Source organism: Heptranchias perlo, chromosome 20, assembly GCF_035084215.1.
Source record: "Heptranchias perlo isolate sHepPer1 chromosome 20, sHepPer1.hap1, whole genome shotgun sequence".
NCBI lineage: Eukaryota > Metazoa > Chordata > Chondrichthyes > Hexanchiformes > Hexanchidae > Heptranchias > Heptranchias perlo.
The window spans coordinates 10,839,604-10,867,544 of record NC_090344.1 but is presented as its reverse complement, the minus strand read 5'-3'; the positions used below and the strand labels follow the sequence as shown (position 1 = coordinate 10,867,544).

General features: G+C 44.3%; 6 non-coding genes across 6 annotated transcripts; 3 read left to right on the top strand and 3 right to left on the bottom strand.

Moving 5' to 3' along the window:
- The first annotated feature begins 1,406 nt into the window (after positions 1-1,406).
- Positions 1,407-1,480, top strand: trnai-aau (transfer RNA isoleucine (anticodon AAU)). The gene has a single exon. It is a non-coding gene; the product is annotated as a tRNA-Ile (tRNA).
- Positions 1,481-2,006: 526 nt separating this feature from the next.
- On the bottom strand, positions 2,007-2,096 carry trnap-agg (transfer RNA proline (anticodon AGG)). The gene is given in 2 exon segments: positions 2,007-2,042; positions 2,061-2,096. It is a non-coding gene; the product is annotated as a tRNA-Pro (tRNA).
- Positions 2,097-3,974: 1,878 nt separating this feature from the next.
- On the top strand, positions 3,975-4,048 carry trnai-aau (transfer RNA isoleucine (anticodon AAU)). Its single transcript has one exon. It is a non-coding gene; the product is annotated as a tRNA-Ile (tRNA).
- A 526-nt stretch (positions 4,049-4,574) lies between these two features.
- trnap-agg (transfer RNA proline (anticodon AGG)) lies at positions 4,575-4,664 on the bottom strand. The gene is given in 2 exon segments: positions 4,575-4,610; positions 4,629-4,664. It is a non-coding gene; the product is annotated as a tRNA-Pro (tRNA).
- Positions 4,665-6,534: 1,870 nt separating this feature from the next.
- Positions 6,535-6,608, top strand: trnai-aau (transfer RNA isoleucine (anticodon AAU)). The gene has a single exon. It is a non-coding gene; the product is annotated as a tRNA-Ile (tRNA).
- Positions 6,609-17,942: 11,334 nt separating this feature from the next.
- Positions 17,943-18,013, bottom strand: trnag-gcc (transfer RNA glycine (anticodon GCC)). The gene has a single exon. It is a non-coding gene; the product is annotated as a tRNA-Gly (tRNA).
- Between the last annotated feature and the right edge of the window lie 9,928 nt (positions 18,014-27,941).

The following is a 27,941-nucleotide window of genomic DNA, read 5'->3' as shown; positions in this document are numbered from 1 at the left end:
TTACCGTTCCAGGAAGCCTGAGAAGTCCATCAGGGGACAACATGGAGACAAGAGACAAGGAGAGATAGAGAGATTCGTGCAAATAAAGTCGCTTATAAATGGGTGGTTCTGCAAAGTAGCAGAATTTTAGTTGCAGATTGGGCAAGATTCTTTCTTGTGTATTTGAATTTTGCAAGAGTACATTGGGCACCCAATTAAAAGCGCCGGCCACGCTCGAGTATCTCTCATGCTCTGAGAGAGACAAATGAAGTGAGTTCGATCCAGTTCATTCATTTGAGCATTGAACGGATCTTTAAACAATAATTCAGCGAGCAGAAATCAAACCTGCGAAGGAAAACTCCATTTGATCTTGAATTTAACGCGTCAACCACTCGGCGATCGCAGCGGCACATGGCAGTACTTGCATGCATGGCTGTAGATGCTTCAAACGATGCCCGATAGACCGGCGTTGTCTTGTAGCTTTCCCAGGAGCTTCATTTGATTCGGTGGGTCAAGTTTGGGAAATTGAACGATTTGCACCGGCAGCTTGTGGTAGCATATTACCTCATTTTCATTACCGGTAATGAACCACTGCAGCCACTGCAGAATTCGGTGCCACCCACAGCCGATCGGCCATCCTTTCAGACCTCTTCTATCCATCCAATCACGTTTTCTATTCCGATGTAGAGAAATGTCGAGTTGCACACTAACTATTTCCTCCGTTCTCTTTCGCAAACATATCACTGAACCAAACTTCACAAGTCACTCAGGAAAAATAATTCAGTTCAAAATCATTCGCTTCCGAAGGACCTGCGAGGACAGACTGACCAAACCTGCGTTCAGTCGTGAAGCTTGTGGGTGTGTTGTGATCCGAAGGGACAGAGACAGGCCTGCGACACGGAGCGAAGGCAGGAACTCAGAAATGTGGCCATAAATGGGCAGACAGTCAGTCACAGTCATTGATTCTGACACACGGCCCGGTAGTTGTTCAGTCAGTCGGGGAGCGAGGCCTGCAGCCAGCAAAGAAAAAGCCTGGCCTGAGAATAAGGCAGAGACCCAATCAGACGGATAGACAGACAGACATCTGACTCAACGTCGAAACGCAGCGTGATCGAATCACGTTGCGGTGATATCATTTTCACAGTAGCTCAGGGTCCTGCCCACAGGTTTTATAGCGGGGCAGTGTGTTATGGATGGTCTGTTCATTGTGAGTAAAATATTATTGATCGGAATTTAATTTGTTACATTAAAGTGCTCTTTGTTTGTTAATTTTGATCTACATCCTCGACAGTATATACAGAAACAAGTAACAATGTTTAAGGGATGTGGTTTATTCAATATTCGTTGCAAAACCCTGTCAGCTGGTGTAAAAATAAACTCAAACTACCCAACACGCGGGTAAGCCCATAAAGCTAAACTACATACATGGCCGGTTAGCTCAGTTGGTTAGAGCGTGGTGCTAATAACGCCAAGGCCGCGGGTTCGATCCCCGTACGGGCCATAAGGTTCCTGTTGCAATGCGTTGGTAACTTTTAAAAGTTTGGCAGACTTTGGAAACAAGCGAATCCACACAAAATGTCATGAGGTCAATTTTTTGGAGTAACATCCATTGATATGTTTTCTGATCTATCTTTTTGAGGTCCAAAGTGGACGGCCTCAAACTTGCTTACGTTGAAATCCATTTGCCGCAGTTTTGCCCATTCACTTAATCGAGTAATATCTCTCTGTAATCTCATTCTTCCATCCACACTGCTCATAATTCTGTCTATCTTTGTGTCATCGGCAAACTTGGATATGTGTTTCTCGATCCCGTCATCTAATATCAATGAGACCGCCTAAATTGGGGTAAATTCACATTCAGCTTCAATCTCCACATCATCTTGAGACATTTTATTTACTCCGTGTGTGTTGCGCCTTGGAAACTTCTGCACTTTGTCCTCTGGAGCTCAAATATAATTCAATTCGAACAACTGCAAAGATGTCAGAATCCAATTGGTGACTTTTCACTAAAAAGCAGTGAGATAAAAGGGCTCGTCCGGGATTTGAACCCGGGACCTCTCGCATATTCTATTCGAAAAACGCCCTAAGCGAGAATCATACCCCTAGACCAACGAGCCGCTTGCTAGAAAGTCCTGCAGCCGGTCTAAAATTTCACTATAGTCTTCAGCCGATCGGCTCTCCTTTGCAACCGCTTCTGTCCACCCAATCTCGTTTTCTATTCCTATATACAGCAATATCAAGTTGTACACTACCTATTTCCAGTCACCAATATTAGCCTCTCTTTACTAAATTCGTTTACAATGTACGACTTGTTTTTTCAAATAATACTTTTCAGAATTAGTTAATCTGAAGCTACATTGGCATCTGTCTCGGCATCGTCAGAGTATGCAAGCTACCATAAGTATATTTTACTCACATTGCTGTTTTCTTTCACTGTGAGGGCGAAGAGACAAAAATGTGGAGACATTAGCTACGAAGTTATCAGCTGGGTTGCACCTTTACTTTTCCGACCGTCTCAGTCTTTTATTCCTTTACCTTTCCCTGCTGGTGTTGCAGGTTAGATCAGCCTTTACCGTTCCAGGAAGCCTGAGAAGTCCATCAGGGGACAACATGGAGACAAGAGACAAGGAGAGATAGAGAGATTCGTGCAAATAAAGTCGCTTATAAATGGGTGGTTCTGCAAAGTAGCAGAATTTTAGTTGCAGATTGGGCAAGATTCTTTCTTGTGTATTTGAATTTTGCAAGAGTACATTGGGCACCCAATTAAAAGCGCCGGCCACGCTCGAGTATCTCTCATGCTCTGAGAGAGACAAATGAAGTGAGTTAGATCCAGTTCATTCATTTGAGCATTGAACGGATCTTTAAACAATAATTCAGCGAGCAGAAATCAAACCTGCGAAGGAAAACTCCATTTGATCTTGAATTTAACGCTTCAACCACTCGGCGATCGCAGCGGCACATGGCAGTACTTGCATGCATGGCTGTAGATGCTACTTTGCACTGCCAGTTGCTTCAAACGATGCCCGATAGACCGGCGTTGTCTTGTAGCTTTCCCAGGAGCTTCATTTGATTCGGTGGGTCAAGTTTGGGAAATTGAACGATTTGCACCGGCAGCTTGTGGTAGCATATTACCTCATTTTCATTACCGGTAATGAACCACTGCAGCCACTGCAGAATTCGGTGCCACCCACAGCCGATCGGCCATCCTTTCAGACCTCTTCTATCCATCCAATTACGTTTTCTATTCCGATGTAGAGAAATGTCGAGTTGCACACTAACTATTTCCTCCGTTCTCTTTCGCAAACATATCACTGAACCAAACTTCACAAGTCACTCAGGAAAAATAATTCAGTTCAAAATCATTCGCTTCCGAAGGACCTGCGAGGACAGACTGACCAAACCTGCGTTCAGTCGTGAAGCTTGTGGGTGTGTTGTGATCCGAAGGGACAGAGACAGGCCTGCGACACGGAGCGAAGGCAGGAACTCAGAAATGTGGCCATAAATGGGCAGACAGTCAGTCACAGTCATTGATTCTGACACACGGCCCGGTAGTTGTTCAGTCAGTCGGGGAGCGAGGCCTGCAGCCAGCAAAGAAAAAGCCTGGCCTGAGAATAAGGCAGAGACCCAATCAGACGGATAGACAGACAGACATCTGACTCAACGTCGAAACGCAGCGTGATCGAATCACGTTGCGGTGATATCATTTTCACAGTAGCTCAGGGTCCTGCCCACAGGTTTTATAGCGGGGCAGTGTTTTATGGATGGTCTGTTCATTGTGAGTAAAATATTATTGATCGGAATTTAATTTGTTACATTAAAGTGCTCTTTGTTTGTTAATTTTGATCTACATCCTCGACAGTATATACAGAAACAAGTAACAATGTTTAAGGGATGTGGTTCATTCAATATTCGTTGCAAAACCCTGTCAGCTGGTGTAAAAATAAACTCAAACTACCCAACACGCGGGTAAGCCCATAAAGCTAAACTACATAGATGGCCGGTTAGCTCAGTTGGTTAGAGCGTGGTGCTAATAACGCCAAGGCCGCGGGTTCGATCCCCGTACGGGCCATAAGGTTCCTATTGCAATGCGTTGGTAACTTTTAAAAGTTTGGCAGACTTTGGAAACAAGCGAATCCACACAAAATGTCATGAGGTCAATTTTTTGGAGTAACATCCATTGATATGTTTTCTGATCTATCTTTTTGAGGTCCAAAGTGGACGGCCTCAAACTTGCTTCCGTTGAAATCCATTTGCCGCAGTTTTGCCCATTCACTTAATCGAGTAATATCTCTCTGTAATCTCATTCTTCCATCCACACTGCTCATAATTCTGTCTATCTTTGTGTCATCGGCAAACTTGGATATGTGTTTCTCGATCCCGTCATCTAATATCAAGGAGGCCGCCTAAATTGGGGTAAATTCACATTCAGCTTCAATCTCCACATCATCTTGAGACATTTTATTTACTCCGTGTGTGTTGCGCCTTGGAAACTTCTGCACTTTGTCCTCTGGAGCTCAAATATAATTCAATTCGAACAACTGCAAAGATGTCAGAATCCAATTGGTGACTTTTCACTAAAATGCAGTGAGATAACAGGGCTCGTCCGGGATTTGAACCCGGGACCTCTCGCATATTCTATTAGAAAAACGCCCTAAGCGAGAATCATACCCCTAGACCAACGAGCCGCTTGCTAGAAATTCCTGCAGCCGGTCTAAAATGTCACCATAGTCTTCAGCCGATCGGCTATCCTTTGCAACCGCTTCTGTCCACCCAATCTCGTTTTCTATTCCTATATACAGCAATATCAAGTTGTACACTACCTATTTACAGTCACCAATATTAGCCTCTCTTTACTAAATTCGTTTACAATGTACGACTTGTTTTTTCAAATAATACTTTTCAGAATTAGTTAATCTGAAGCTACATTGGCATCTGTCTCGGCATCGTCAGAGTATACCACAAGTATATTTTACTCACATTGCTGTTTTCTTTCACTGTGAGGGCGAAGAGACAAAAATGTGGAGACATTAGCTGCGAATTTATCAGCTGGGTTGCACCTTTACTTTTCCGACCGTCTCAGTCTTTTTTTCCTTTCCTTATCCCTGCTGGTGTTGCAGGTTCGATCAGCCTTTACCGTTCCAGGAAGCCTGAGAAGTCCATCAGGGGACAACATGGAGACAAGAGACAAGGAGAGATAGAGAGATTCGTGCAAATAAAGTCGCTTATAAATGGGTGGTTCTGCAAAGTAGCAGAATTTTAGTTGCAGATTGGGCAAGATTCTTTCTTGTGTATTTGAATTTTGCAAGAGTACATTGGGCACCCAATTAAAAGCGCCGGCCACGCTCGAGTATCTCTCATGCTCTGAGAGAGACAAATGAAGTGAGTTAGATCCAGTTCATTCATTTGAGCATTGAACGGATCTTTAAACAATAATTCAACGAGCAGAAATCAAACCTGCGAAGGAAAACTCCATTTGATCTTGAATTTAACGTTTCAACCACTCGGCGATCGCAGCGGCACATGGCAGTACTTGCATGCATGGCTGCAGATGCTACTTTACACTGCCAGTTGCTTCAAACGATGCCCGATAGACCGGCGTTGTCTTGTAGCTTTCCCAGGAGCTTCATTTGATTCGGTGGGTCAAGTTTGGGAAATTGAACGATTTGCACCGGCAGCTTGTGGTAGCATATTACCTCATTTTCATTACCGGTAATGAACCACTGCAGCCACTGCAGAATTCGGTGCCACCCACAGCCGATCGGCCATCCTTTCAGACCTCTTCTATCCATCCAATTACGTTTTCTATTCCGATGTAGAGAAATGTCGAGTTGCACACTAACTATTTCCTCCGTTCTCTTTCGCAAACATATCACTGAACCAAACTTCACAAGTCACTCAGGAAAAATAATTCAGTTCAAAATCATTCGCTTCCGAAGGACCTGCGAGGACAGACTGACCAAACCTGCGTTCAGTCGTGAAGCTTGTGGGTGTGTTGTGATCCGAAGGGACAGAGACAGGCCTGCGACACGGAGCGAAGGCAGGAACTCAGAAATGTGGCCATAAATGGGCAGACAGTCAGTCACAGTCATTGATTCTGACACACGGCCCGGTAGTTGTTCAGTCAGTCGGGGAGCGAGGCCTGCAGCCAGCAAAGAAAAAGCCTGGCCTGAGAATAAGGCAGAGACCCAATCAGACGGATAGACAGACAGACATCTGACTCAACGTCGAAACGCAGCGTGATCGAATCACGTTGCGGTGATATCATTTTCACAGTAGCTCAGGGTACTGCCCACAGGTTTTATAGCGGGGCAGTGTTTTATGGATGGTCTGTTCATTGTGAGTAAAATATTATTGATCGGAATTTAATTTGTTACATTAAAGTGCTTTTGTTTGTTAATTTTGATCGACATCCTCGACAGTATATACAGAAACAAGTAACAATGTTTAAGGGATGTGGTTTATTCAATATTCGTTGCAAAACCCTGTCAGCTGGTGTAAAAATAAACTCAAACTACCCAACACGCGGGTAAGCCCATAAAGCTAAACTACATAGATGGCCGGTTAGCTCAGTTGGTTAGAGCGTGGTGCTAATAACGCCAAGGCCGCGGGTTCGATCCCCGTACGGGCCATAAGGTTCCTATTGCAATGCGTTGGTAACTTTTAAAAGTTTGGCAGACTTTGGAAACAAGCGAATCCACACAAAATGTCATGAGGTCAATTTTTTGGAGTAACATCCATTGATATGTTTTCTGATCTATCTTTTTGAGGTCCAAAGTGGACGGCCTCAAACTTGCTTACGTTGAAATCCATTTGCCGCAGTTTTGCCCATTCACTTAATCGAGTAATATCTCTCTGTAATCTCATTCTTCCATCCACACTGCTCATAATTCTGTCTATCTTTGTGTCATCGGCAAACTTGGATATGTGTTTCTCGATCCCGTCATCTAATATCAAGGAGACCGCCTAAATTGGGGTAAATTCACATTCAGCTTCAATCTCCACATCATATTGAGACATTTTATTTACTCCGTGTGTGTTGCGCCTTGGAAACTTCTGCACTTTGTCCTCTGGAGCTCAAATATAATTCAATTCGAACAACTGCAAAGATGTCAGAATCCAATTGGTGACTTTTCACTAAAAAGCAGTGAGATAACAGGGTTCGTCCGGGATTTGAACCCAGGACCTCTCGCATATTCTATTAGAAAAACGCCCTAAGCGAGAATCATACCCCTAGACCAACGAGCCGCTTGCTAGAAAGTCCTGCAGCCGGTCTAAAATTTCACCATAGTCTTCAGCCGATCGGCTCTCCTTTGCAACCGCTTCTGTCCACCCAATCTCGTTTTCTATTCCTATATACAGCAATATCAATTTGTGCACTACCTATTTCCAGTCACCAATATTAGCCTCTCTTTACTAAATTCGTTCACAATGTACGACTTGTTTTTTCAAATAATACTTTTCAGAATAAGTTAATCTGAAGCTACATTGGCATCTGTCTCGGCATCGTCAGAGTATACAAGCTACCATAAGTATATTTTACTCACATTGCTGTTTTCTTTCACTGTGAGGGCGAAGAGACAAAAATGTGGAGACATTAGCTACGAATTTATCAGCTGGGTTGCACCTTTACTTTTCCGACCGTCTCAGTCTTTTATTCCTTTACCTTTCCCTGCTGGTGTTGCAGGTTAGATCAGCCTTTACCGTTCCAGGAAGCCTGAGAAGTCCATCAGGGGACAACATGGAGACAAGAGACAAGGAGAGATAGAGAGATTCGTGCAAATAAAGTCGCTTATAAATGGGTGGTTCTGCAAAGTAGCAGAATTTTAGTTGCAGATTGGGCAAGATTCTTTCTTGTGTGTTTGAATTTTGCAAGAGTACATTGGGCACCCAATTAAAAGCGCCGGCCACGCTCGAGTATCTCTCATGCTCTGAGAGAGACAAATGAAGTGAGTTAGATCCAGTTCATTCATTTGAGCATTGAACGGATCTTTAAACAATAATTCAGCGAGCAGAAATCAAACCTGCGAAGGAAAACTCCATTTGATCTTGAATTTAACGCTTCAACCACTCGGCGATCGCAGCGGCACGTGGCAGTACTTGCATGGCTGCAGATGCCACTTTAAACTGCCAGTTGCTTCAAACGATGCCCGATAGACCCGCGTTGTCTTGTAGCTTTCCCAGGAGCTTCATTTGATTCGGTGGGTCAAGTTTGGGAAATTGAATGATTTTCAGCGGCAGCTTGTGGTAGTATATTACCTCATTTTCATTACCGGTAATGAACCACTGCAGCCACTGCAGAATTCGGTGCCACCCACGGCCGATCGGCCATCCTTTCAAACCTCTTCTATCCATCCAATCACGTTTTCTATTCCGATGCAGAGAAATGTCGAGTTGCACAATAACTATTTCCTCCGTTCTCTTTCGCAAACATATCACTGAACAAAACTTGACAAGTCACTCAGGAAAAATAATTCAGTTCAAAATCATTAGCTTCCGAAGGACCTGCGAGGACAGACTGACCAAACCTGCGTTCAGTCGTGAAGCTTGTGGGTGTGTTGTGATCCGAAGGGACAGAGACAGGCCTGCGACACAGAGCGATTTGTAACTCAGAAATGTGGCCATAAATGGGCAGACAGTCAGTCACAGTCATTGATTCTGACACACGGCCCGGTAGTTGTTCAGTCAGTCGGGGAGCGAGGCCTGCAGCCAGCAAACAAAAAGCCTGGCCTGAGAATAAGGCCGAGACCCAATCAGACGGATAAACAGACAGACAGACAGACAGGCAGCTCAGGGTCCTGCCCACAGGTTTTATAGCGGGGCAGTGTTTTATGGATGGGCTGTTGATTGTTAGTAAAATAATATTGATCGGAATTTAATTTGTTACATTATTAGATGATCCATCTCAGCCTCCTCCCGATATCTCCACCATCACAGCAGCCAGTCTTCAGCCAATTCGAATCACTCCCAGTGATATCAAGAAACGGCTGAGTGCACTGGATACAGCAAAGGCTATGGGCCCCGACAACATCCCGGCTGCAGTGTTGAAGACTTGTGCTCCAGAACGAGCTGCGCCTCCAGCCAAACTGTTCCAGTACAGCTACAACACTGGCATCTACCCGACAACGAGGAAAATTGCCCAGGTATGTGCTGTCCACAAAAAGCAGGACAAACAAATCCGGCCAATTACCGCCCCATCAGTCTACTATCAATCATCAGCAAAGTGATGGAACGTGTCGTCGACAGTGCTATCAAGCGGCACTTGCTCACCAATAACCTGCTCACCGATGCTCAGTTTGGGTTCCGCCAGGATCACTCGGCTCCAGACCTCATTACAGCCTTGGTCCAAACATGGACAAAAGAGCTGCATTCCAGAGGTGAGGTGAGAGTGACTGCCCTTCATTTCAAGGCAGCATTTGACCGAGTGTGGCACCAAGGAGCTCCAGTAAAATTGAAGTCAATGGGAATCAGGGGGAAAACTGTCCAGTGGCTGGAGTCATACTGAGCAAAAAGGAAGATTGTAGTGGTTGTTGGAGGCCAAACATTTCAGCCCCAGGATATTGCTGCAGGAGTTCCTCAGGGCAGTGTCCTAGGCGCAACCATCTTCAGCTGCTTCATCAATGACCTTCCCTCCATCATAAGGTCAGAAATGGGGATGTTCGCTGATGATTGCAAAGTGTTCAGTTCCATTCGCAACCCCTCAAATCACGAAGCAGTTCGATCCGGCATGCAGCAAGACCTGGACAACACCCAGGCTTGGGCTCATCAGTGGCAAGTAACATTGGCGCCAGACAAGGGCCAGGCAATGACCATCTCGTACAAGAGATAGTCTCACCACCTCCCCTTGACATTCAACGGCATTACCATCGCCGAATCCCCCACCATCAACATCCTGGGGCTCCCCATTGACCAGAAACTTAACTGGACCATCCATATAAATACTGTGGCTGCAAGAGCAGGTCAGAGGCTAGATATTCTGCGGCGAGTGACTCACCTCCTGACCCCCCAAAGTCTTTCTACCATCTACAAGTCACAAGTCAGGAGTGTGATGGAATAATCTCCACTCGCCTGGATGAGTGCAGCTCCAACAACACATAAGAAGCTCGACACCATCCAGGACAAAGCAGCCCGCTTGATTGGCACCCCATCCACCACCCGAAACATTCACTCCCTTCACCACCGGCGCACAGTGGCTGCAGTGTTCACCATCCACAGGATGCAGTACAGCAACTCGCCAAGGCTTCTTCGACAGCACCTCCCAAACCCGCGACCTCTACCAGCTAGAAGGACAAGGGCAGCAGGCACATGGGAACAACACCACCTGCACGTACCCCGCCAAGTCACACACCATCCCGACTTGGAAATATATCGCCGTTCCTTCATCGTCGCTGGGTCAAAATCCTGGAACACCCTTCCTAACAGCACTGTGGGAGAAGCTTCACCGCACGGACTGCAGCAGTTCTAGAAGGCGGCTCACCACCACCTTCTCAAGGGCAATTAGGGATGGGCAATAAATGCTGGCCTCGCCAGCGACGCCCACATCCCATGCACGAATAAAAAAAATGCGATTTTTATATATAAGCTGTGGGTGAGTATTAATGAATGCGATATTTATATATGAGCTGTGGGTGAGTTTATATGAATGCAATGTTTAAATATGAACTGTGGGTATTTATATATGCGTGCGATGTTTATATATGAAATGTGGGTATGTATATATGAGTGCGATGTTGATCGATGGACTGTCGATTTGTTTTTGTGGGTGCGATGTTTATATATGAACTGTCGTTGTATATATAGGTGTGCGATGTTTAAATATGAACTGTGGGTGAGTGTATATGAGTGAGATGTTTATATACGAACAGTGGATGTGTATATATGAGTGCAGTATTGACATATGAACTGTGGGTGTGCATATATGAGTGCGATGTTTATATATGAACTGTGGGTGTGTATATATGAGTGTGATGTTTATATATGAATTGTGGGTGTGTGTTTATGCGTGCGATGTTCATATATGAACTGTGGGTGCGTATATATGAATGAGATGTTTATATATGAACTGTGGGTGTGTATATATGAGTGAGATGTTTATATATGAACTGTGGGTGTGTATATATAAGTGCGATGTTTATATATATGAACTGTTGTTGTGTGTATGTGAGTGCGGTGTTTATCCATGGACTCTGGTTGGGTATATATGAGTGTGGTGTTTATATATGAAGTGCGGTAATGAACAGCAAGGCGTCGCTGGGGTGATATTTTCTAGCAAGACAATGGCGAAAAGTTGCATTTGCTTTGGTGTCCCAATAGCTCAGTCGCGGTTGCATTAGACTGAAAACTTAAAGGTCTTTGGTGTAATCCAGTGTTTGGCAGTTTTTGGTTATTTAGTTTCTTCTTCTTTGGGTCGATTCTCGCATTTATTTGCAGTGAAATTTTATCCCCACCACTGAAGGATTGGGGATGGAACAGAGAGACATCAACGATGGGAAATATTGATATCGTCTGTATTTGGTTTTTATTTCTCTGTTACCTTCTGCCTTTTTCTCTTGGTTTTGTCTCTCTCGTTGCCGGGTGACTATTTGATGTGATGCATTTGTTCTAAACTGATACATTTTCCACATCTCGGGGCGGTCAGACCCGCTCTGTCTTTCTGTTGTTGCTGATGATCATTAATGGGAACAGGCCGCGAGTTAAACGTTTCTCTGCAAACCGGAGAAAGAAAAATAAAAATAAAGACGTGTTTCTCCGGCCCAGGGGTAAAGTTGCAATGGATGCTATTCAATAAAATTGTCGCGTGAATTTGTCTGTGGATCTGATTGTAAAGCTTGGATTTTAAAATTACGAAAACCCAAAACAAAGCCCCTTATCAGACCATACAACAATCAAACCCGCGATCACGACATGATGGCATGTTTTACTTTAGCAAGCTGTGCAACCAGTCTCCTAAAATGCAGTCTGAAAAGCGTTTCACATACAAAACAAATCATTATTAAACTTGTGACTGTCATTCGGTAACCTCGTTAGCGTCTCTTTCAGTCTGCAACAGAAAGTTATAGGTTGGTTAATGGTGTTTAAATAAATATTCCTCTTTTCGTCGAGTTTATTTGGTTTAATGTAATTAATTATATAGGTGTGAACGCCGAATCATAACCACGAGCCCACCAGGCACCTGTACGGACAGTTCACCATATCCGGTTACTTTGATGATCTGCCCTCCTCTGCTAGAAAAACAATAGGATGAACAGCCCTTGTCTGTGAAAAGGTGTCCTCTCCCCTTGATCAAACTAATGTGTGCAATTGATGAACTGGAGTGAATTGCGCTCGAAGCAGATCTGGAAAATGCGCAATGCAGCCGCACAGGAATTCCAAATCCACTCTCCGTGGAGGAAAAGGAGTGACAGAAGCAGAAGGAGATGCCACGTGAAAGATTTGGACCCGGACCTGCTGCATGAGACTTTAAATGTTGTCAGCCTTTAACTGTAGCTCACAGTGTGAGAACAGTCATTGTTATCATTTGCCTTTTATGTATCTTCTTGTACTGCATCTCTTCAATATCCCCGGGTTGTTACAGCACTGCTTTCTTCAAATTAAATCCCATTGTGAAAACATACACGATTTCAAACCAAAGCAAAGGTGTGTGAGATTGGAAGGAGAGTGTGAGTGGGGATCATGGGCCCGTGCGTGCGTGCATTTTGGAAATGGGAACAGAGACATCCGCTGCTTGTTGGAGTATTTCACCTCATTTTCCATTTCACGCGCAGGCCTGCCCGCACTCGGTACTGTCATGGCCTGAACAAGTCTTTCGTGTTCTCACAGAAAATGCCACTTTGTGCGAGCAGTTTGTCCGGCCTGGGCTGCAATGAGGTAGGACACTGGGAGTATTCAATTAATGAAATCAGTCCTTCAAACAGAAAACATTCTTCACTCACTCATCCTGATATATTAGGGTCTCGATACTTGAATTATTGTTCCATTCATTGGAACTTAGGAACATGAGTAGACCATCCAGCCCCTCGAGCGTCCAGGTTAATACATCCTTCCTGATGTGGGTGCCCGGAACTGAATGCAATCCTCCAGTTGGGGTCTTGCCAGAGCTCTGTGCAGCTGTAACATAACATCCACCCCTTGTTTTCCAGCCCTCTTGAGATAAACGGGGAGAGTGAGAGCTCAAGAGAGAAAGCGAGAGTGAGCAAATGGGAGAGAGAGAGAGGACGATGCATTGCACAAACCGTCCCTGTGTCGATTTCTCAGGAGCGCTGTGAATCCCCACTGAGCTTTTGAACCACTTACTGCACCGCAGCAAAAGTTCCAAAGCAGCATATGGGTAACGTGAAATAACCTAATCGATAGCCGATTTGTGGTGCCATGGGTAGCACGTGGGACTTCTTCTAATCACTGCAAAGGTTGTGTGTCCGAATCTCACCATCGTTGAATTTTAGTTCAGGGTTCGGTGATTTCGGCGCTGGGAAGTGAAATTTTGCAGCAAAACCGCAACAGGATCATTAATGCTCGTCAAGGAAGGGAAATAACCCCCTACACTTCATCTGATACAAGTGGCTCCAGTCCCACCCGAATTTATAATGCTTAATCCACTCTGAGCTGGATTGGCGAAACACTCTCAAGAAGGAGGCACATCATCTGCTCACCACAAAAGTCAATCTGCTGGACTTCCGGCTCTGTCAGACTGCATGTTCCTTCAGTCAGGTTTCCAACTGGACACATGCATCCTGCTGCCGTGCGAGCATTGGTGCTTGAGGGGTAGACTTCTTGCTTGCAGTAATTCTATTCCTGTGAAAGTAGCTCCTGAAGATCGCAAGATGGAAAGTATCGTGACTGAGCGGTCGAACGCGCAGCGTTAAAGCTCAAGCTAAATCCCATAATTTGTGGATGGATCAAAATCATAGTTTGCGGCTCCAATACCGCAGCCTCCCTCCTGTAAACTAATAACACGAAATATCTCATCTGATATTGCAACAAGAGGAACCACGTGGCGATACAAATAATTGATGCATTTTGGAACACTCAATTATACGTTCAGCTCCGTTCGAAATGTTCACACGGAAAAGGATTCGTTGATCTCGGTGAGACTCGACTAACAACCTCGCCATTTCCCGACCTTGTCCGGTCATATAAGGACCGCGCACTGACTGATTGCGCTGCTAGAGCCCGGTCACTTTGATCACCTCTCCTACTCTGCTGGAAAGAATCTTAAGGTGAGAGGCCCTTACCTGTGGAAACGTGTCCTGTCCCCGTGATGAAAATAATATCTGCACTTTCACTTTCAGCTTCTTTCACATCCTCTGCTCTATCGCACTACAATCGGGTTTTCTGTGAACAGATCAAAATAAACTTTGGCAGAAATTCTAACAGCAGTGGGATTCAAACCCACGCCTCTATAGAAATTAAATTTAACACCTTCGACCGCGAGGCCGCGCTACCATAATGTCACAGTAATGTTTGAACAGCTGTTTAATGCTCAAATAAATGAATTGAAGCTAATTGACCGCATTTACCCGGTGCTGGGGTTGTTCTTAGATCAGAGAACGTTAAGAGGAGATTTGATCGAAGTGTTCAAAATCATGAAGGGTTGGAATAAATAAATAAAGATAAACTGTTCCCATTGGCGGAAGGGTCGAGAACCAGAGGACACAGATTTAAGGTGATTGGCAAAAGAACCAAAGGCGACGGAAGGAAACACTTCTTCACCCAGCGAGTGGTTGCAATCTGGAATACGCTGATTGAAAGGTGGCTTTCAAAAAGGAATTGGATAAATACTTGATAGGAAACAAATGCAGGGCTAACGGGAAGGGGCGGGGGAATGGGACTATCTTGATTGCTTTAACAACGAGCCGGCACGAGCTCGATGGGACGAATGGCCTCCTTCTCTGCTGTCACCATTTTATGATTCTATGATTCTATGTATTCTCTTTATTTTCTTTGCATGCATTTCTCTATCTCTCCCTGTCTCTGTCTCTTGTGTTGTCCTCTGATGGACTTCTCAGGCTTCCGTGAACGGAGTTGGCTGATCGAACCTGCAACACCAGCAGAGAAGGTTAAAGAAAGGTTGAGACGGTAGGAAAAGTAAAGGTGCAACCCAGCTGCTGCAGTCAATGTCTAAACATTAAGATCTCTTCACTCTCACAGTGAAACAAAACACCAATTTGATTAAAGTATACTTATGGGAGAGTGTATATTATCACCATGCCGAGACAGACGGCAATTATATCAGAATCATAGAATCATTAAAATTTACGTTCGCGGAGGCCATTCGGCCCATCATGTTTGTACCGGCCGGAAAAGAGATATCTAGCATCACCCGACTTACCAGCGTTTAGTCCGTAGTCTTGTCGGTTACGGCTCTTCAAGTGCATATTGAAGTCCTTTTTAAACCCGATGAGTGTTTCTGCTTCTCCCACCCTCTCAGGCAGTGAGTTCCAGACCCCCACCACCCGCTGGGTGGAGCAAAATTCCCCTCTGCTCCACTCTAATCCTTCTACCAATTACCTTAAATCTATGCCCCCTTTTTATTGAACTCTCTGCTACGTGAATCAGGTCCTTCCTATCCACTCTATCGAGGCCCGTGATAATTTTATACACCTCAATTAAATCTCGCCTCAGCCTCGTCGGTTCCAGAGAAAACAACCTCAGCCGATCCAATCTATCCTCATAGCCAAAATTCTCCACTCTTCGCAACATCGTCGTAAATCTCTGTACCATTTCTCGTGTAGTCCCATCTTTCCTGTAATGTGGTCACCAAAACTGTACGCAATACTCCAGCTGTAGCCGAACTAGTATTTTATTCAGTTCCAGAATAACCTCCCTGCTCTTACATTCTATGCCTCGGCTAATAAAGCAAAGTATCCTTTATACCTATTTAACCACCTTAACTACCTGTCCTCTAACCTTCAGGGATCTGTGGACATGCACTCCAAGATCCCTCTTTTTATTGACACCTCTCAGTATCCTCCAAAGCAATGTAGTTTCCGAGCAAATAATTCTGAAACGTCTTGCTTGATAATATAAGTCGTAGAGACGAAACCAATTTAGTAAAGGGAAACTAATATTGGTGACTGGAAATAGTTAGCGTACAACTTGATATTGCTGTACACCGGAATAGAAAACGAGATTGGATGGACAGAAGAGGTCTGAAAGGGTAGCCGATCGGCTATGGGAGACAGCGAAACTTTACACTGGCTGCATGATGTAAGTAACAGCGCCTGGTTGGTCCAGATGTATGATTCTTGTTTCGGGGGCTTTGGTTGATTAATATCCGAGAAGTCCCGGGCTCAAATCCCCGATAAGCTCTTGCTGTTCCGCAACGTTGAGTGTAAAATTCACCAATTGGCTTCTGACATCTTTTCACTGTTCCTGCTGGTAGGATTAAAGTGCATGTTTGAGCTCCAGAGGAGAGAAAGCTGAAGTTTCCAAAGTGCAACACATATGAAGTAAATAAAATGTCTCAAGATGATGCAGAGATTGATGCTGAATGTGAATCTCCCCCTATTCAGGTGGTCTCATTGATATTAGATGACGGGACAGAGAGCGACATGTGGAAGTTTGCCGATGACACCAAAATGGGCAGCGTTATAAGCAGTGCAGATTATATAGGAAGAGGAACACAGGAACAGGAGTAGGCCATTCAGCCCCTCGTGCCTGCTCCGCCATTTGATAAGATCATGGCTGATCTGTGATCTAACTCCAGAGACCTGCCTTTGGCCCATATCCGTTAATACCTTTGGTTGCCAAAAAACTATCTATCTCAGATTTAAATTTATAAATTGAGCCAGTATCAATTGCCGTTTGCGGAAGAGAGTTCCAAACTTCTACAACCCTTTGTGTGTAGAAATGTTTTCTCATCTCGCTTCTGAAAGGTCTGGCTCCAATTTTTAGACATTGCCCCCGACTTCCAAAATCCCCAACCAACGGAAATAGTTTCTCTCTATCCATCCTATCTGTTCCCCTTAATATCTTATAAACTTCGATCAGATCACCCCTTAACCTTCGAAACTCTGGAGAATGCAACCCCAATTTGTGTAATCTCTCTTCGTAACTTAACCCTTGAAGTTCGGGTATCATTCTGGTAAATTCCAGAGAGACATTAATATAATGAATGAATGGGCAAAACTGTGGCAAATGGATTTCAATATAAGCAAGTGTGAGGTCATCCACTTTGGACCTCAAAAGGATAGATCAGAATACTTTATAAAAGGTGAAAAATTCGAAACTGTGCAGTTCCAAAGGAACTTAGGTGTCCATGTACATAGATCAATTACATGTCATGGACACGAACAGAATATAATCAAAAAGGCTAATGGAATGGTGGCCTATATGTTTAGAGGATGAGAATAGACATTATGCTACAGCTACACAAAGCTCTGGTTGGACCACACCTGGAGTACTGTGTTCAGTTTTGGGCACCGCACCTTAGGAACGATATATTGGCCTTGGAGGGAGTGCAGTGTGATTTACTAGAAAGATAACTGGACTCTTGGCAATAAATTATGAGGAGAGATTGCACAAACTACAGTTGTATTCCCTTCAATTTCGTAGATTAAGGGTTGATGTGATCGAAATGTTCAAGATATTAAGAGGAACTGATGGGGTAGATGGATAGAAACTATTTCCGCTCGTTGGGGTGTCTAGGACTTGGGGACATAGGCTAAACATTAGAGTCAGACTTTCAGGAGTTGAAATTAGGAAACACTTCTACAAGCAAAGTGTTGGAGAAGTTTGGAACTCTCTTCCACAAACTGCAGTTGATGCGAGCTCAATTGTTAATTTCAAACCCGTGATTTATCGATTTTTGTCAACCAAAGATATTTAGAGATATGGGACGAAGGCGGGTGCAGGGATTTCGGACATAACTCAGCCATGATCGTATTGAGTTGCGGAACAGACTCGACGGACCAAATACCACAATCCTGTTCCGAGGTTACTCATTGGTGCAAAATGCAAAACGATCTTGCATTGGCCGGGAATCGAACCCGGGTCTCCCGCGTGGCAGGCGAGAATTCTACCCCTGAACCACCAATGCTTGCTATTGTAGAAGTTACATGTTCCTATGTGGAATTCTGTCCAAACGAACATGCCGTTGACAGCTGCGATGGCCGAGTGGTTCAAGCGTTGGTCTCAAAACTCCATTGGGGTTTTCCTGCCTCGGTTTGAATTCTGCTCGCAACCCCCAACTGTTTCAAGATCTCTTCAATGCTCAAATAGATTAATTGGAGTTAATTGACTGCATTTACCGCTCTCCCAGCATCAGAGATACTTCAACGTGGCTGGTGCTTTTAATTGAGCGTCCAATCTTCTCTTGCAAGATTTCAAGACCCGAGAAGGAATCTCTCCCAATCTGTAACTTAAATTCTGGTCGTTTGCAAAACCTGACATTTATACTCTTTATTTTCATTGCATGCATCTCTCTATCTTTCGCTGTCTCTGTCTCTTCTCTCTCTGTTGCGCCCGACGGGCTTCTCAGGCTTACTTGAACGGCGAAGGCTGATCTCACCTGCAACACCAGCAGAGAAAGGTAAAAAAAAGGCACTTCGACGGTTGGAAAAGTAAAGGTGCAACCCAGCTGCTGCAGCTAATGTCTACACACTTATGTCTCTTCACTCTCACAGTGAAACAAAGCATCGATTTGATTAAAGTATACTTCTGGTCGAGTGTATATTATCGCGACGCCGAGACAGACGGCAATTATATCATAGAATCCGAGAAAGTTATGCCAAAGAAGGAAGCCATTCTGCACATCGTGCCTGTGCCGGCCGAAAAATCGGTACCGAGCCTCATCTCACTTTCCAGCGTTTGGTCCCTAATCTTGTCGGTTATGGATCTTCACGTGCATATTGAAGTTTTTATTTTTCAATGCGATGAGGGTTTCCGCCTCTCCCACCCTTTCTGGCAGTAATTTTCCGACCCCCACACCCACCACCCTCTGGATGGAAAAAAAAATTCACTCCCCTCTAATCATTCTACCGATTACCTAAGATTGATGTATCCTGATTATTGACCTCCCTACGAAGGGAAATAGGTCCTTACTATACACTCGATCGAGGCCCGTCATAATGTTATACACCTCAATTAAATCTCCCAACAGCCTCCTCAGTTCCAAAGCAAACAACCCCAGCTTATCCAATCTAATCTCATAGCTAAAATTCTCAAGTTCTGGCAACATTATCTTAAATCTCCTCTGTACCATCTCTCGTGCAATCACATCTTTCCTGTAATGTGGTGACCACAAACTGTACGAAGTATTCTTGCTGTGGCCTAACTATTGTTTTATAAATTTCTACCAGAACCTCCCCTGCTCTTATATTCTATGCCTCGGCTAATAAAGGAGAATATTCTTTATGGCTTCTTAACCACCTTATCTCGCTGTTCTGCTGCCTTCTGGGATCTGTGGACATGCACTCCAAGGTTTTGTTGTTTATCTACATCTCTCAGTCTCCTCCCAAGCAATGTAGTTTCAGAGCAACTAATTCTGAAACGTCTTACTTCATAATTCAAGTCGTACAGTCGAAACCAATTTGTTAAACGGAGACTAATATTGGTGACTGGAAATAGTTAATGTACAACTTGATATTGCTGTGCACCGGAACAGAAAACGAGATTGGATGGACAGAAGAGGTCTGAAAGGATGGCCGATCGGCTGTGGGAGGCAGCGCACCTTTCAACTGACTCCACGGCTTCAGCATCAGCGGTTTGTTGGTCTCGGGGTGTGATTTTCGCTTCGAGGGTTGTGTTATGTGATACGCGCGCGATCTCAGCTTCAAATCCCGCATGAACCCTCCTCTTTCTGTGCTTTTAGTGAAAAGTCACCAATCAGCTTCCGATATCTTTTCAATGTTGCTGTTGGTGGAATTGAATTATATCCAGAGAATGTTTGAGCTCCAGAGGACAGAGTGCGGAAATTTCCAAGGCACAACACAGGTGAAAAAATAAATGTCTCAATATGATGAGGAGATTGAAGCTGAATGTGAATTTACCCCAGTGCAGTCGGTCTCATTGATATAAGATGACGGGATAGAGAGCGACATGTGCAGATGACGCCAAGATGGGCAGCACTGTAAGCAAAGTAGATGGAAGCAGAACATTACAGAGAGTAATTAATATAATAAATGAATGGGCAAAACTGTGGCAAATGGATTTCAATTCAGGTAAGTGTGAGGTCATCCAACTTGGACCTATAGAGCATTGATCAGAATACGCTCTAACTGGTGAAATGCTCGAACCCGTGGAGTTCCAAAGGGTCTTCCCGGTCCATATACATAGATCATTAAAATGTCATGGACAGGTGCAGAAAATAATCAAAAAGGCTAATGGAAAACGAGCTTTTATATCTAAAGGACCAGAATACAAGGTGATAGACATTATGCTACATCTATACAAAGCTCTGGTTAGACCACACCTGGAGTACTGTGTTCAATTCTGGGCACCGCACCTTCGGAAGGATATTTTGGCCGTGGAGGTAGTGCAGTGTAATTTTGCGAGATTGATACCTGGAATCCAAGGGTTAAATTACGAGGGGAGATTACACAAACTAGGGTTGTATTCCCTGGAATTTAGTAGAATAAGGGCTGATTTGATTGAAGTTTTCAAGATATTACGGGGAACTGTTGGTGTTGATGGAGAGAAACTCTTCCCGCTCGTTCGGATGTCAAGGACTCGGGAACCTGGCCTAAAAATTAGAGTCAGGAATTTCAGGAGTGAAATTAGTTAACACTTCAACAAGCAAAGGGGGGTAGAAGTTTGGAACTCTCTTCTGCAAGCGACAGTGTTAGCTTAATTGTTAATTTTAAACCTGAGACTGATAGATTTTTTCGTAAACCAGTCGTATGAAGGGATACGGAGCGAAGGCGGTTATATGGAATTAGGTCACAGATCAGCCATGATCTCACTGAATTGCGGAACCGGCTCGAGTGGCTAAACTCATCTTCCTAATTGGTGCAAAACACGAAACGTTCATGCATTGTCCGCGAATCGAATCCGTGTCTGAGGCTAGAATTCTATCCCAGAGCCACCAATACTCGTACGTACACGCACTCCATATGTCCATTTATGTTACTCTCATAGTGATTGAAAGCTGCAATTTGAGTAAATTATACTCATGGTAGAATGTAAACTATGACGATGTCGAGACAGACTATTATGTCGTTTCAGAGCAATTCATTCTGCATAGTGTTACTTGATTATGCAAGTCTTACATTCAAAGCAAATTTGATAAAGAGCGAGAAATATTGTTGATATGAAATGATCCGTGTAGAACCTGATATTGCTCTACATCGTGCATCGTAGAAGAAAGCGGGATTGTATGGACAGAACCTTCTGAAAGGATGGCGGAACGGCTGCATGGCAGCGAAATTTTACAGCGGCTGCACGGCTCTGTTGCTTGTTGGTCTTTGGGTCTGAATGTCGCTCAGGAAGTTCGAATCGTTCAAAATTCCGAATGAGCCCTGTTATGTCCCCATTTTTAGTCAAAAATCACCAATTGGCTTCTTACATCTTTTCAGCGGTGTGGAAGGCAGTTTTGACTTATCTCCAGCAGAGCATGTTTGAGCACCAGAGGAAAGAAAGCAGAGGGTTTGTCCATGCAACACAAGTAGACGAAATGAAGATAATCTTTCAAGAAGTTGCAGATTGAAGCCGGCACATGAATTTATCCCAATTCAGACCATCTCATGGCTACAGAACAAAAAAGGTAAAGGATGCTGCATTGGCCTGGGAACCAAACCTCTGGTTTCCCACCAGCAGGCGAGGGTTCCACCACTGAACCACCAATGGACACACGGCTGCAGGCAGCACATGTAGCTTTGGATACATGTCTAGAACATGCAATCTGGCAGAGTTCCTGTGATTACCCTACGCAATCGACTCTACAGTTGCGCGGTGCCCTTTGTGTTAAATTATGGATCAAGCATGGTCGTGAAATTCACTGGGGGTTCGAAACCAACTGACACGACGATTGTGAAACAGTCAAATAAATAAGAGCTGTAATTACCAGGCAGTGTTTACTTCTCTCAGAGGTTAAGGGATAATCCAGCCCAATGTTCACCTATGAGATTGCAAGACTTGAGACAAAATTTCAAAAAAGCTGTACCATAAATTCTGCTCAATCACGGAATTTGGAGATTTATACTATTTAATTATTTGCATGCATCTCTCCATCGCTGTCTGCGTTTCTTCTCTCTCGGTGTTTAACCCTGATGGACTGATCAGGCTTCCTTGAACGGCCAGGTCTGGAAACCGGGGATGGAAAAGACTGTCGGATCTTCAGTCCAATTGTTGGATTTCGGCGGGATGAGCTTTGCTCTTTTCCGTCTCCGTTTTCGGAAAATATAAACCCAGATGGGATTTCACCTCCTCAGTCCCGTCACCTCCGGGTAATGGGAATGAACCCAATCTATCGCGCGGTCGGAACATCCGTATTCTTATTGCTTAAGTATAAAATTACGGGGTTACAGCTATATTCAGGACGCATTTTAGAAATAAACACGTAACAGACTTATGCGAAAACTAGAAGCACGTGGAATTAAAGGACCTGTGGTAACGTGGGCACCTAATTGGCTCAGGAATGGGAGGCAGAGAGTAGTGGTGAACGGATACCCTTATACATTAGGGTCTCTATACTTGAATTATGTTTTCATTTATTGGAGCATAGGAACAGGAATCGGCAATTCAGCCCCTCGAGCCTCCAGGTTAACACATCCTTCCTGAGGTGGAGTGCCCAGAACTGAATGATGTCCTCCAGATGAGGTCTCACCAGAGCTCTGTGCAGCTGTAACATAGCTTCCACCCCTTTGTATTCCAGCCTTCTTGAAATAAACGGGGAGAGTAAGAGCTCAAGAATGAAAGCGAGAGAGAGCAAGACGAATAGAGACAGACAGACAGACAGACAGATCACTAGGCATTGGAGAAACCGTCGCTGTGTAGATTTCTCAGGAGCTGCTGTGAATCCCCACTGAGCTTTCGAACCACTTGCTCCACCGCAGCAAAAAGTCATAAGCAGCAAATGGGTAATGTGAAATCACATAATCGACAGCCGATTTGTGGCGCAATGGGTCGCACGTTGGACTTCAAATCACCAGCTCCAAAGTTGTGGATTCCAATTTGACTACCGTTGAAGTTGAGGGCTCAATTTTGGTGGTGGGAATTAGAACTTTGCAGCAAAACCACAACAGGATCACGAATGTTCTTCAAAGAAGGGAAACAACCCTCTTGTAGCTCCTGAAAATCGCAAGAATTCAAGTATCGTGACTGAGCGGTCTAACCCGCTGGTTTAAAGCTCCAGTTAAATCCCATATTTTGTAGATGGATCAAAATCACGGTTTGTGGCTCCAATTCCGCAGCCTCCTTCCTGTAAACTAATAAAACTAAACATCTCATCTGTTTTTGCAACAGCGTAGGCCGGAGGAACCACATGGCTGAACAAATAACTAGATGCATTTTGCAACACACCAATTGCACATTCTACTCCGTTCGAAATGTTCACAAAGAAAAGGATTGGTTGATCTCGATGAGAGTCAACTAACAACCTCGCCATTTCCCGACCCTGGACTGTCATATAAGGACCGCCCACTGACTGATCGCGCCGCAAGAGCCCGGTCACTTTGATCACCCGTCCCTCTCTGCTGGAAGGAATATTAAAGAGAGAGGCCCTCTCCTGTGGGAACGTGTCCTGTGCCCGTGATGAAAATAATATCTGCACTTTCACTTTCAACTTCTTTAACATCCTCTGCTCCATCGCACGACAATCGGGTTTTCTGTGAACAGGTCAAAATAAACATTGGCAGAAATTCTAAGAGCATTGGGATTCAAACCCACGCCTCCATAGAAATTAAATGTAACACCTTAGACCGCGTGGCCGCGCTACCATAATGTCACAGTAATGTTTAAAGAGATGTTTAATGCACAAATATATGAATTGAAGCTAATTGACCGCATTTACCCCGTGCTGGGGCTGTTCTCCTTCGAGCAGAGAAGGTTAAGAGGAGATTTGATAGAAGTGTTCAAAATCATGAAGGGTTTAGATAAAGTAAATAAAGATAAATTGTTCTCATTGACAGAAGGATCGAGAACCAGAGGACACAGATTTAAGGTGATTGGCAAAAGAACCAAAGGCGACATGAGGAAACACTTTCTTGACCCAGTGAGTATTTATAATCTGGAATGCGCTGCCTGAAAGGGTGGTGGAAGCAAATTCAATCGTGACTTTCAAAAAGGAATTGGATAAATACTTGAAGGGAAATAAATGCAGGGCTACCGGGAAGTGGCGGGGGAATGTGACTAACTGGATCGGTCTTACAATGAGCCAGCGCGGGCTCGATGGACCGAATAGCCTCCTATGCTGTAACCATTTTATGATTGTATGATTCTATTGATAACCCTTATTTTCTTTGCATGTATTTCTCTATCTCTCCCTGTCTCTGTCTCTTGTTTTGTCCCCTGATGGACTTCTCAGGCTTCCTTGAACGGCGTTGGCTGATCGATCCTGCAACACCAGCAGAGAAGGTTAAAGAAAGATTGAGACAGGAGGAAAAGTAAAGGGGCAACCCAGCTGCTGCAGCCAATGTCTACACATTAATGTCTCTTCGCTCTCAATTAAGTCACTCTCTTTTCATTCCTCTTATTTCGTTCTTTTTCTTTCTGCCTCCAGCACCTTTATCTGTATCCTGTTTTTATTCCCTCGTGTGTCTCTGCTGGATGATCCAAAATTCAGACCCGCCGCTTCTTCCAGCTTTTTCTTCCTTCCACAATAATGGTCCATTTCATTGAGACTTTACTGCGGCCTTGCTACTCTAACATTCACCTTCACATTCTTACGCCTTTATGTTTGCTCTATATCGACCGCTGTTCCTCGGGGGCACATGGCCCGTTCATTTGTGCCTTGAAACATTTCCACCTGCGTGACTGTTCCAGAGACAAGCACAAAGAAAGCAGGTCTGGCATTCCGAAGGACAGCGGCATAGTTTTCCGTGGAATTTCCATGGGGTATCTTGTGACACGGGGGATGTTAACTGAAGAACTGGGATTTGTTGTCATGGTCGTTGGAGCTTTTCCCCGAGCAGTTGATGTGCGGGAGAGACGGGCGGCGCTACATAGCTACGAATGACGGCTGAAAGGTGCACTTTTGACCATCTGGGCGGTGCAGTCAGGTCGGAAATGTTCCGCTTGATCTTAATAGGTCTGTGGAAATATCTGATTCAAAAGGAATGAGGAGAAATGAAAAGAGCGGCAATGGTGAAAAGGTGTCGATTGCAGGAGATTCGCCGTGAGCGAAAGGTCCTTTGAAAGCTCGGCGAAGAGGGGAATTTTGTTCGGAAACGGCAGACTTTAAGCGCGTGAGGAAAGTGAAGTGCGAGCTGCGTTCTTGGGTCAAATTGGGTGTTTTCAGGCAAACAGCCATTGTGAAAGCATAAAAATGCAAACAGAAAATGCTGAAAACGCTGAACAGGTCAGGCAGCACCTGTGGAGAAAGAACCAGAGGGAACGTTCCAGCTGCATGACCTTTGTAATCAGAACTAAAAGGTTTGTCATGTGTTTGAGCAACTTTGCTGTCGAAGATGCGAGCTTCCATCTCTGAATTATTTGGGTTCGAATCTTACTGCTGCCAGAATTTGTCGAGTTTTTCATTTTGGCCGCCACACCAAAAACCCTTCTTTAATAAGAAGTGTTTTTCCGCATTTCTGGTTTACACCTGTTTGTAAAATTCAGCAAAGTCTGGATTGCCACCCAACTGTTTCTTAGACGGAGGTGTTGGGACTGTAAGGTGTGATCTCGGTGAAGTATCAATCAATGTACACAATGGCGCCCTGGTGAACCGAGTACCTCTTATAGTCAGTATAATATCAAAGATATGTAACATAATTATGAATTTCTTCTTTACATCACACTAGGATTTATTATCAGGGAATGGACATGAGCAGGTCGATTTACGTCACGCTCCGGTCGCTTTGCATCGCCCCCGACACAAAGAATAGAATCATAGAAAGGTTACAGCACGAAAAGAGGCCATTCGGCACATCGAGTCCGTGCCGACAATCTGCCAGTGCAATCCAGACAGACCAACTCCCCCACCCTATCCGTGTAGCCCTGTATTTTCTTTCGTTTCAAATACTTATCCAGTTCCTTATTGAAGACCATGATTGAATCTGCCTCCACCACCCCCTCGGGCAGTGCATTCCAGATCCTAAACACTCGCTGTGCAGAAAAGTTTTTCCTCATGTCACCTTTGGTTCTTTTGCCTAACACCTTAAATCTATGTTCTTTGGTTTTTGATAGGAACAGTTTCTCTCTATCTACTCTGTCTCGATCCTTCATGATTTTGAATACCTCTATTAAATCTCCTCGTAACCGTCTCTGTTCCAAGCAGAACAACCCCAGCTTCTCCAATCTATCCATGAAACTTATGCCCCTCATCCCTGGAATCTTTACAGTAAATCTCTTCTGTGGGGATTCGGTATTAACATCGCCGAATCCCCCACCATCAACATTTGGTGGTCACCATTAACCAGAAACAGAACTGGACCAGCCACAGAGGCTGGATATTCTGCGCCAAGTGACTCACCTTCGAATTCCCTAAAGCCGTTCAACCATCTACAAGGCGCAAGTTGAGTGAGTTCGAATACTCATGTGATGGTCATCGACCTGAAACGTTAATTCTGTTTCTATGTCTAAAGATTCTGCCTGACCTGCTGAGGATACGCACATTTACAGTTTCTGTTTCAGGTTGGCAACAGAGTCAGTATTTTCATTTTGAATAAAGGGGCTTTCACGCATTTCTCCATGCGACGAGGTGGTAGAGAGGTTAAGGCGATGACCTGTTAATCTGTTGTGCTCTGCAAGCGTGGCTTCAAGTCCCATCTTCGTCGTTATTGTGTTTAAGTTTTGTTCCTCTCATTCGTGAAAGAATGTCTGGTGAAAGTCCCATCCTTCTCGAAACGGCAGACGGAGGGTTGTGCATTGTTTGCTGAAATCAGCTACAGTTCCTTCCAGGAAGGTGTTGAGATTGTATGGTCGCGAAGTATCAGATTGTACATTGGTGTCATTGTAAAAAGAGTAAATCTTATGGTCATCGTAAGAGAAACGTATGTACTATAATTATGATTTATGTCCGGATCATTGCGTGTCTGTGTCTGTTAAAAAATGGATGTGCTGTAAGTCCCGGATCATTCTCTGTGCGTTTTACCCGATTTTCTTGATACCTTTTTCCTTCTGAACTGAAATGACGATCCTCTCTCGAGAAAACGGTTCACCGCCTGCTTCGGGCAACTGGTCGGAAAAATAACAAAAACTGATGAGACCAAGTTCATTCTGCTCGGATTAAATTCCAATCTCCGCACTCTATCCCCCATTCAGACCCATCCCCGCCTGGACATTATAATCTGCGATATTCATAAGGGAATGGAGAAGCAGAATATCACGGTAAAAATTTTCTTCGTTGCTCAACACTGAATAGCTTCAATTGCAATGATTCAGAAGGTAATCATAGAATCATAGAATCTTACATCACAGAAGGAGGCCATTCGGCCGTCGTGCCATTGCCGGCTTTTTCGAAGACCTGTCCAAATTAAACTCACACCCCAGATTTTTCCCAATAATCCTGCAAATTCGTCCTCTTCAATTATGTCCAATTGCCTTTTGAATGATCCTATGGAATCTGCTTCCACCACCCTTTCAGGAAGTGCGTTCCAGATCTTATCAAACCCTCTGTGTGAAAAAAATTCTCCTCAATTCCCCTCTCGTTCTTTTGCCAATTATTTTAAATCTGTGACCTCTGTTTACCGACCCACTTGCCAGAGGAAACAGTTTCTCCCTACTTGCTCTTTCAAAACCCCTCATTATTTTGAATACCTCTATTAGGTCTCCCGTTAACCATCTCTGCTGCAAGGAGAATAATCCCAGCTTCTCCAATCTCTCCATATAACTGAAGTCCCTCATCCCTGGTAACATCCAGGTCAACCTGC